This window comes from Leptinotarsa decemlineata, unplaced genomic scaffold (assembly GCF_025532065.1).
Source record: "Leptinotarsa decemlineata unplaced genomic scaffold, Ldec_3_MD MMD2_P_RNA_scaffold_7, whole genome shotgun sequence".
NCBI lineage: Eukaryota > Metazoa > Arthropoda > Insecta > Coleoptera > Chrysomelidae > Leptinotarsa > Leptinotarsa decemlineata.
In genome coordinates this window covers 7,271,448-7,282,264 of record NW_027412534.1, presented here as the reverse complement: position 1 = coordinate 7,282,264, position 10,817 = coordinate 7,271,448, and positions in this window count along the sequence as shown.

Here is a 10,817-nt window from a genome sequence, read left to right as displayed (position 1 = left end):
TGGAAAGTCGATCGGAGCAACGAGTCTTGATAAAAATGTAGTTCTACTCGACGACATCAAACCCGCTCGTCCACCATTATTTGAAATGAATAATTATCAAAGCAGAAATAATAATGATAACGTCAATTCAACAACATTTATAACAGGAATAATACAAAGTATGCTAAAACGAAGTCATAAACAAAAAGTACAGTACCTATATGGAAGTTTAAGTCACAATTGTGATAGCAGATATTTTTTCAAAAGAAATATCAAGTTCTGTAGATTCGTGGTGTTTTTAAACTAACAAGCTACTCTACTATGAAATATCGAATTCATTCCATATTTTGTATGTACATAATACGTGTGGAATAATCACGTTTCGTGTTGATCAGTTATCTGAATCTCATGAAACTCAACATTCGAATGTTTCAAATTCTTCTTCACAGCTAAACTGTTGAGGAGTTTCACTGATAATTATAATTTTATGGGAGAAATTCTTTAACACGAATCTAAATTTAGCTGAAAAAACGCACATCGGAAAAAATATTTACTATACTAATAAAAAGCAAACGAATGAACTACAAAAACGGCTGCACATGATCAGGTGCGCACCATATGGAAAACTGTTTTTTCAGTATACATAACAAACTCATCATTGAGTTTTACTTTTCTGATACATTTTCACTTATACGGACATTTTTAGAGAGAAATTAAAAATTTGCTATGAAAATTTCAACATGACTAGTGCAAAGTTTTAATCACTTGGCTATTTTCTTAAACAAACCTTCGATTTCGAAAAAGCAGAGGCAACTAAAAAAATGAAAAATAAAAAAATTATACAAAATACAAATGGGTACAATAAATTACTTATTGCATACATTTCAGTATGTCGTCCTCCACGTTCAATACTAATTATATGGTCCTTCTACTGACATCTGTAACTGCATTTTCAATAAGTCGGGGATTTATATTTGCACAGCACTTGCGAATGGTATTTTCCAGATGTTGTATCTCAGTAAATGGCCTACTTTGGAACATTTTTTGTTTCAGGTAACCCCACAAGGAAAAGTCTAAAGGCGTCAAGTCAGGTGATCTAGGTGGCCAATAATGTTCCCAGTTACGTCCAATAACTTTGCCTCTGAACATTTGTTGGAGGGACTGATTTACAGCAACCGTGTGATGTATTGGTGCGCCATCAAGCTGATACCATAGGTCGTATTTAATATTTAAAGGCATATTATCTAAAACTTCACTAACCTCATTATTCAAAAGATTGAGATAACCGACGGATGATAAATTTTCCTTAAAGAAAAATGGCCCAATTATTTGGTCGTTAAGTATCCCAGAACATACATTAGTTTTGAAGGAATACTGATCACCACATTCAACTGTGAAATTGGGATTTTCTTGGGCCCACCATCAACAATTTTTAGAACTCACCATTCCATTTGCCTCATCTGTCCATAAAATTTTATACGGAAACTTTACATTTTCTTCTCTCTCCTTGAAACCAGAATTAAAACCCCAAACGGACATCAAAATCTCGTTCTTTTAATGTGTTAATGAATTTTGGCTTGTAAGGCCAAAATATATTCTTTAATAAACATTTTCTAACACTTTCTCTCTTGTAATCGGTATTTTTTATAATATCGGTTATGCTCGTTTGCCCGTGTTCAATAACTTTTAAACAAATGTTAAGTTGGGCCTCCTCACCATATTTACTTGGAGTGTGCTTTTTCTTAAACTGATATGCTACGGATCCTGTTTCTCTGAATTTCGACATTATCCTTGACACAGTAGTATGTTGAACATTTTTTCCTGGATGCCGTTCATTAAAAATGTTAGCTACTTTCCGGTATGGTGTATTCTCACCATGTAATAAAACTATTTCTATTCTTTCCTGAAAGACAACATTATTGCAACAATAACTGTTAAACATTTAATAAGTAAATCAACAACTTGACACTACTATAGCATGCATTTTGTTTGTCAAGACCTACTTGAAAATTTTATTCAACGTGATTAAGCCCTAGTTAGTGTTTATGAATAATCTGTAAATACTGAATACTGTGAATACTGAATATTGCGCAGTTGGCCGCATCATTTTAAGTGCCGAAGTTAAACTTCGGCACTATATATATATATATATATATATATATATATATATATATATATATATATATATATATATATATATATATATATATATAATCGAGAAAGGTTAATGCAGTCAAGCTGCTGAAAAATAATTCCATGAAAATCAAAAGATAAATAGATTAGTACTTTTTGATCATTCCCATATTGATTTCAATTTAAGAGCCACCGGTATACAGCTGTTTCAGCCTATTGGACATCGTCAGTACCGGGCAGGTGGTCCTCGATTGAAGACAAAATGAGAAAAACCAAGAGAGTACTTGATAAAAATAGCTGCGTTAACGCAAGCGAAACATAAGTGGAACCACCTATTGGTGTGACACAAGTTGACTTGGGTGTCACAATGGATGCACAAACCCTAGAAAAAGAGGAACAATTTGCTGCAGCCAGTACTTGTGGTATATGCAATAAACCATCTGTTTTTATTATATTATTATATATTTATTTTCGTAACGGATTTCATCAAAGAGAAATGCAATTGCATTATTCAAGAGATAGCCTGTTTTCGCTTCGTCTTTGGGGGTGAATTTACCTTCTATGTAAATGAAGCTCTCGGCAATATCTAGTATAACATCTTGATTATTGATTGCAATTCTAATTTCATCTGAATTCCTGAATTGCGGTGATCCATAGGGCTTATATGTGTGCTCATGTAAACTTATGAGAGAATGATCAAGCGCTGGTTCATCGAATATATTCAACTTTTCACTGTTTGTTTCGAGCACCATTGTTATTTTCTCACTTTCAATCCAATCGATTTAAAAAATTCAAGATCACTCACAGACAGAGCGTTATGTGCTAACTGTTTTGCATACACTTGTGGAATGAGCTTCTTTTTATGCACGCTTTCCTTTTTATGCACGCTTTTTTTTTATGCACACTTTTCTTTTCAATGGTGCGGCTCGTTTTGGTTTGGGATTGTTCAATACGATTTTGTCTATTATAAATGAAACCCATTACAATAGTTATTCGATTTTTTCAATTCCAAAATAATGAAAATCTTTTCTTCACTTCCAAAATCGATAAAGTTATTTTTTCATCCAAAATACGCATTGTAATGTTGTGAATCGATTGAAGACCTTCTGGACTGACAGATTAATAGTGAAGAATTATTATTTATGGATACATACATTAACATCAATATTGGATTTTCCGGTTTCGAAGACATTGAATGGAATTTCAATTATTGATCTCGGCAGGCAATAAATTGATCAGTTGATCCAGTGGATTCTCCTGAGTTTGTGATTGTTGAATAATATTAGTTTTCCACCGAATGTTATCATTCGGATCGTTTTGATAAAATTCAATATCATTATGACCCCAAGGAAGAGTGTGAGTAGTATTCGGAATGATGAATCGTTTATCGTCGTGGTATGATAATGCAACTTTATTCTTCAATTCAGTATACATATCATGCAACACGCTTCTAATTGAATTCATCTTTCTGAATATCATACCACTATGTTCCACGATTTTTTGGTAATCTTCGCATGTCAATTCATTCCTTATAACCGATCGTTTCCCCCCTTCACCTTTCTTGAATTCACCATCAACAGATTTTACATAATACGTTTATGTACCTGTACCATAAAAGCTCATGATTGGATATTTCGGAAATTCGTCTTTGAAGTTACCCAAGACTGAACTTGTTACTGGAATATTGAATTGGTTAACTATACTGTAATTGGATGTATCAAACTTACTAATGTTAGTTTTCATGAATTCATAAAAATTTTCTGTATTTACTTTCAGAATAAGTGAGTCAGTATTTGTGTAAAGTAAAGAGACATTTTCACCAAAGTGTTGTTTGATGCATCCACAGAGAAAGTTGTACATGACTGTTCTAACCCAATTGGATGGCAATGAAATCTTCTGTGAAAATTGAACACTTTTTTAAATTTGGTCTGGATATGAGAGTGCTGGCACCTATATTTTTCTTTATATTTTCCCAATGTGTAACGAGTCTAACATCAATTCTGTTATCTACATTCTCCATTGTCTTTCCATATACAGCATTATTCATTGGTTTATAGAAATATTCAACAAATTTGTTGTTAGACCTATTACGCATTTCAGTATTACGATCTATAGGGTTTCATACAACGTGATTGTTTGAATTTCAATACTCTATGTGTATTCATTACAATCAAACCATTTTTGATGGCTTGCTGTAGATTTCTATAATGAACAATATTTTTTTTTATCATTCAAATTTGGAATTATTTCGGGAATTTTCGATTGTGTACGAGGTGGTATCGACTGAAAATGGAAGATCAGAATGTTTATCATGCAACTCTTGTGTATAATGAACGTCCACTTCAAACACATACCCATACGGACTATCAGCACTCACATTCATCACATCAAGATTAAGAATTTCATTAGGTGTCAACCATGTAAATTCGCTTGTTGGTAGAGGTTGTGACATGCTGTGACCGTATAGATTTGTTGCATCTAAATATGTGGAAGTTTCATTGGCATTATAATTTGGCAAAAATTTATCATTTGCTATATGTTTTCTCTCACTACACTGACCAATTCCACCTCGTATACCTTTTTGAAAAATGTGAATCATATCAATGTCAGTTAGTAATTCCAATTCAATATTCGTATACTTCAACATAGCATCACAAGATAATCCAGATGTAGTGTAATAATGTGCTGGATCTAAGTTATAAACATGTAAACTTGTGGTGCGAAAGTTTTCAAAAATATCACCTAATAGCATTACATCCGACTTCAAATACAAATCAGAGTACTCACCCAAATTCTGACACTCGAATAAATTCCACACATTTCTAGCCCTATCATAATCATTTTCTGATATATGTTGACAACTGAGTTTGTCATAAAACTGATTTTTTGTTGGAAGTAATGAATAATTCAAGTTGTCAATGTCATTAACGAAACTATATGGAAATACACCTCTCTGTCTCATCAAATTGAATTTTTCAATTTGTGGGAAATGATCTCCAAACATTGATCAGAGGTCAAGTTAGCACCCAACTTCTCCAACGAATTAGTTATAAATTTATGACTATCGATAAATCTCATTTTGAGATATTTCTTCTCAACCATACCATCTTTATCGGTATACGTGTGTGTAAAGAGATGTTTGGTGAAAGATATATATTCCTCTTTTGTTTGTGGGATGACATCAACTATCTTTTTATTCCTATACAATTCTTTTATGAACAAATGAAAATCATTACCACTCGAATTGTGGAAAATAATAGGTACAAAGTTAGGGATTTTGAAATTATATTTTGATGTGATATTTTCTTTCCTGTGATATGACAATGATCTCTAACTTTGACTTCACCATCAATAAATGGTTTATTACATATACCACAAGTTCTGGCTGCAGCAAATCGTTACTCTTTTTCGAGGGTTTGTTAATCCATTGGTATGGGGTATCTGAGATGATTTTCATATATCTTTTTCAAATTATCTTCAATGCTACTCACAAATTTATGAGCTGCATCTACACTCCTATATGTAACAAATTTTGGCAAATCATCATTATATGAACATTTTATCAGATAAGCAAATGAATATGGGGCATGCTTGAATGTTTTAATCGTGTATGAACTCTCGGGATTCGGCTCATTCACGTGAATCGGTTCAAGTACTGATTCAAAATCAGCATATACTACAAATGGCACCCTCATTTCTCTCAGAATTTTCAAACATTAATTTATTTTCCGCAACCATCATACCACTTTTATTGATCATAAAATTGGTGGTTGGTGTTGTAGTACTAACGAGATCACAATCATTCATCTTATGACGTAAAAGCAATCTCTCACTGGAAAAATATATCAAACATCCATCAAAAAAATATTTTTTGTGTTCATGAGCTGATAGTTGACTAGAAACTAATTTTGAAAGATCTCTGATCCAACATTAGTGACTATTACCGGAGTCATCAGTTACAAATTGACATGTCTCCGGAGTCTTCTCTGTGAGAAGAGACCAATCACATCATACTTCATTTTACCCTTGTCAAATTCTCTCTCCAAACAGTAAACACTAATTGAAATATCATTCCTATCTTCGAATCTTTCAATACTCTTATTATTGACTTTAACCGGAAAATCCATACCTGTGACATCTGAAACATTGGAAAAATGTGGATATGACGTAACTTCGGATACTCTACCATTTGCAGAATATAATGCTGATGTTATAGGCCAATCAAAACAGTGTTGATCTCCGTTACGAACATTCACGACCGCTTTCCTCCATTCAATGCATTCTGGCAGCTTCACATATGAACGTCCTCCCAGTGGACTGTATTTATTAATGTTGACTTCGAAAAACAGTATTTTTTCACAAGTCCAACCTAAATCACAAAAAAATAAATATTACTACTCAATCTCGTTGGAATTTACAAAAAATAAATACCTGAGTCACGTTCCTGGAATTCAGTTGTTTGAGCCAGAATTACATCGCGAAATTCATTAAAAACAGCATTTAAATCTGAAGATGGGTCCACTATTTTATTTTGGGAATTAAATGACTTCGTGTCCCTCGAATCTTGAGTCTGAAGAATATAATTCCCAAAAACTTCCATACTCACTTTGATGCTTTTATGGATCCTGATGGTCAGTGGATACAACCGAACTTTCCCCTGTAAGTATCAATGCGGCAATTGAATGCATTCGTTATAATTTGAACACCTTCAGACAATTGAACACATGCATTATTTTTATGACTCATGGTTCTTTGGTGAGAGTTCACTTGCTTCATAGGAATTGTCACATTACAACAATTGCAAGTATAGATAGGTGTTGCATTGTCCACTCTCATCTGTTCCACTGAAGGCAACTCTGGAGTTGATGCCGACGAAGATTATCACTACGAGTGAAAGATTTATACAGTCACAGGACTACATTTTCTATGATACGTTCTCACTAACTCACTTGATGTAAACTGACATAACCAACACTCGTCCGCTTCTTAAATACAGTCTGATCGGGTCCGTCAAGACGTCATAGCCAACCCCACCTCTCAGCTACATGCGTCAACCCAACCTCCCAACTAGACACGTTAACAGATGTCGATACACACAGACAGTGGTTGTTGCGCTCTCGTAGAGGGCAGACGTTAACACAGTCTTCGGCCGCCTGCGCGTCACCATCAACAGCAAGGCCAGAGCGATGCGTTACGTCACAGCCATCACCGCATCGAGAGTGAACATCTCGCTCTACTACCGTTAAACGGTTGCTGCTGTGACGTCACACTACTACTAACTTGGTGGGCTCACACCGATGGAACATTCATTACTTGAAGGATCTTTGAAGTATGCAGACGTATGTTTGTACATAGACAAACACATGATGTAACCCTGTACCGTGCATTCTCCCACACACACACACACACCAACCAACCAAATGTAATTACGTAATTATGTCAGACACACACAAAATCTCATATGAATAAGAAAATCTGAACAATCCATGCACCAGACACTTCAAGGTTACATCGCTTTTATGTTACTAAACAACAAAAAAAAAGCAAATAATACGTCATAGTGGTGGAGGGGGGCCCAGAACCGGCTGTAATCTGCTACTATTTATGTATTTCATTTAGATAAATTCTGCGATTTTAACTATATTGTACCTTCATTTATGACTTATGCTATAGACTGTAGTATTTATTGCATCAATAAATTGTCGGTATTGTACACATCTGAAGAAGATATATAATAGTTTTAGTGGAACCAATTGCGAATTCACATCTAAATTTCGGGAGGGTAAATTCTTGATTTCTGAGGGATAATTTTTAGAGGAAGAAAAATTATAATGAATCACCAAAGAACCCATTGCTGGAAATGGTTTCTGAAGTGAGAAGTACACTCAAGAAATTCCTTGAATATACGATCTCAATATAATTCACCTACATTCCCTACTTATGGCTAACTAAACAGTTTGAAATTTTCTGAATCTCACAATTTTGTTTGAATTTTGTTAATTTACATGAACTCAGATAAAATTGAAGAGATGAAGTTTCGAAAGTTTACAAAACCGCGATACCTGTTTTGCTATACAATAGCATTTTCGGGCGTCACAATACTGTATTAACTAATTCTGTTTCGTGCCTTCGCAGTAATTTGAATCACCGTGACTATTACTACCTGACAAATTTCTACATTATGAATTCATTACTTGAACTATTCCTAGGTACACCTCATAAAACTGGAGAATAATGAATACAATTTCAACCTAATCCTCGTTGAAAACTAAATTCAATGAAAAGGAACAATTTAAATATATTTGATCATTGAGCAATAATCTCGAATTCATACATCTATTGATATCTAAACATTCCAAAAGGTTGAGTTTTGAACATTTCTTTTCGAAATGGAATACGTCATAATCGTGATTGAACTCATGCTCCTCTCTCAAAAACTGGTTCGCTGTTGGATTAGTCTTTCCATTCAAAAAACAACTTCTATTCTCTTTCATTCCTCTGGAAAAAGTTTTTTCGGTTTGTCCAGTATAAAATTTTGGACAAGAACCACAAATCAACTTGAATACTCCGGATCTATCTAACACTTTTTACCTTTTTGATGAAATCACTCAAATTATTATTTGTTCTTTAGGCTACGTCCAATTCTTTGCTTTAAAATAAAACGAACGATCATTGGTAGGATCATCAAAGAAGTTAGAGTAATATAATGTTCAGTATCTTGCTCTGAAACTGGATAGGCCTGATTCCAAGATTGTTTCTGTAATTTTTTAGAAAAAATCAAGTCAATAATATCCATTTCGTAAGTGGAGTCATCAGTATACTTTCAATAGTATGATTTACGGTCTATAAAATATTCGACTTTCAGAAAGCAATCTTTAATAATAACTGTTTTTCATAAAACAGTTATTATTAAAGATTGCTTTATATAAAACGTTGCTGTCAACAACGGTTACGAGATGGAAATTATCGACTCAATTTTTCTTGAAAATTGCAGAAACAAGTCCTGAACCAGGTCTATCCAGTTTCAAAGAATGATACTGAACATTATGTATTTCACTTACTTTGGTGATTGTAATAACATCGCTCTTTTTTTATAAAGCAAAGAATTTGACGTAACCTACAGAACAAATTATAATTTGAAGAAATCTGTTTAAAATCTGTTTTTCCGTTAACCATCTGTCGCACCCCTATGAACGACAACCCTCAGAAGAAGTGAACTGAGGATTAACAAGGTCTTACCTTTTAACGTGTGATTCCTAACAAGGGTTGGACGATAGCAAGTGAAAATCGAACGTTCAGACTAGGGCTTGAATCACCAACCAACACGGCTTTCAATTCGAGTGAGTAAACAAAGCACCCACGTCGAACCGCTTGGCTACCGACCGAGTCAATTCATTAAAAACAATAAAGATAAAACTCCTGTGTCGCATAGATCCGGAGTATTCAAATTGACTTGTAATTCTTGTCCACAAAAGGCTCAAAAATCAACCTTTTATAATCGATAGATGTGAAAATTCAGGATTATTCCTCAATGAACAGATATATTTGAATTGTTGAGGGTTATTGAATTTAGTTTGCAACGAGAAAATTGGTAGTAATAATAGGTAAAAATTGTATTTATCATTCTCCAGTTTTATGAGTTGTTCCTAGAAATATAAATAATTCAGGTGATGAATTTATCATATAGAAATTCGTCAGCAGCTTGTCAAATATAGAAACAGGTTTGAGAATTCTCCCTCTTTCTCTCTCTCTCTCTCTCTGTCGCTCTCATAGTCTTCTAACGAACGCACATGAGCGGGACCATAACCGAATTCAGAAACCTTTTCCTACATTTGACAAGCTCTAGTAGTAGTGGTTATATTGATCCAAACTACTATAAAAGGATATCACAGAATTGGTTCAAACAGTGTTGTGATGTCTGAAAATGATATTGTACTCGTATAGCGAAACACGTGTCGCGGTTTTGTGAACTGTCAAGTGGAAATCTCATATTGAAGTGTTGTTTTGCATACGTTATTTTCAAGTTTATTGTTTTTTTGTATGAAACACGATACACTAACGAATTTTCAAAAAGTTGAAGGTGAAAGTAGCGAAAAGTCAGAGAGAAATTCCAAAAATCCACGACCTTTGAACCCGAAAAAAAGTGACTTCTTGTTCACTGTTAAGTAACTTCAAAGAAAATATGTGAAATTAAAAGTCGAGAATATATGAAATAAGCTGTTCAAACTGTTACAAAAAAAGGTTACGGTATGCGGGATATTGAAACCCGTTTCAAAGAACATGTAACAAATATTCGATTTCGGAGACCAGAGAAATCTAGAGTCGCTCAACACTCCTTGGATATTGACCATAGAATAAATGAAAACTTATAATGACAAAAAATTTATGGATGCTTTTGAGAGCTTGGAAATAGCTAAGTGTGGTACCAGAACTATGAACAGTGACGAAGTTCCCATTCCAAACAGTCTATGGTTCATTTTCATGTGATTTGATCTGTTGAAATCGGCGGCAACTTCCCCGAGAAAATTTCCAGTGAAGATTCACCCGAAATCGATGTGTATCTGAAAGTGAGAAAGTACCCTATTATAAATAAATAGAGACCAGTTTTAGAGTTAGGAATTAGTGTAATTCATCTCATGAAGTCGCCAACTTGGTTGGTAAAACACACGTCGAGAAGAACGTTGCAGTTCTGGTGTTTGGGAATA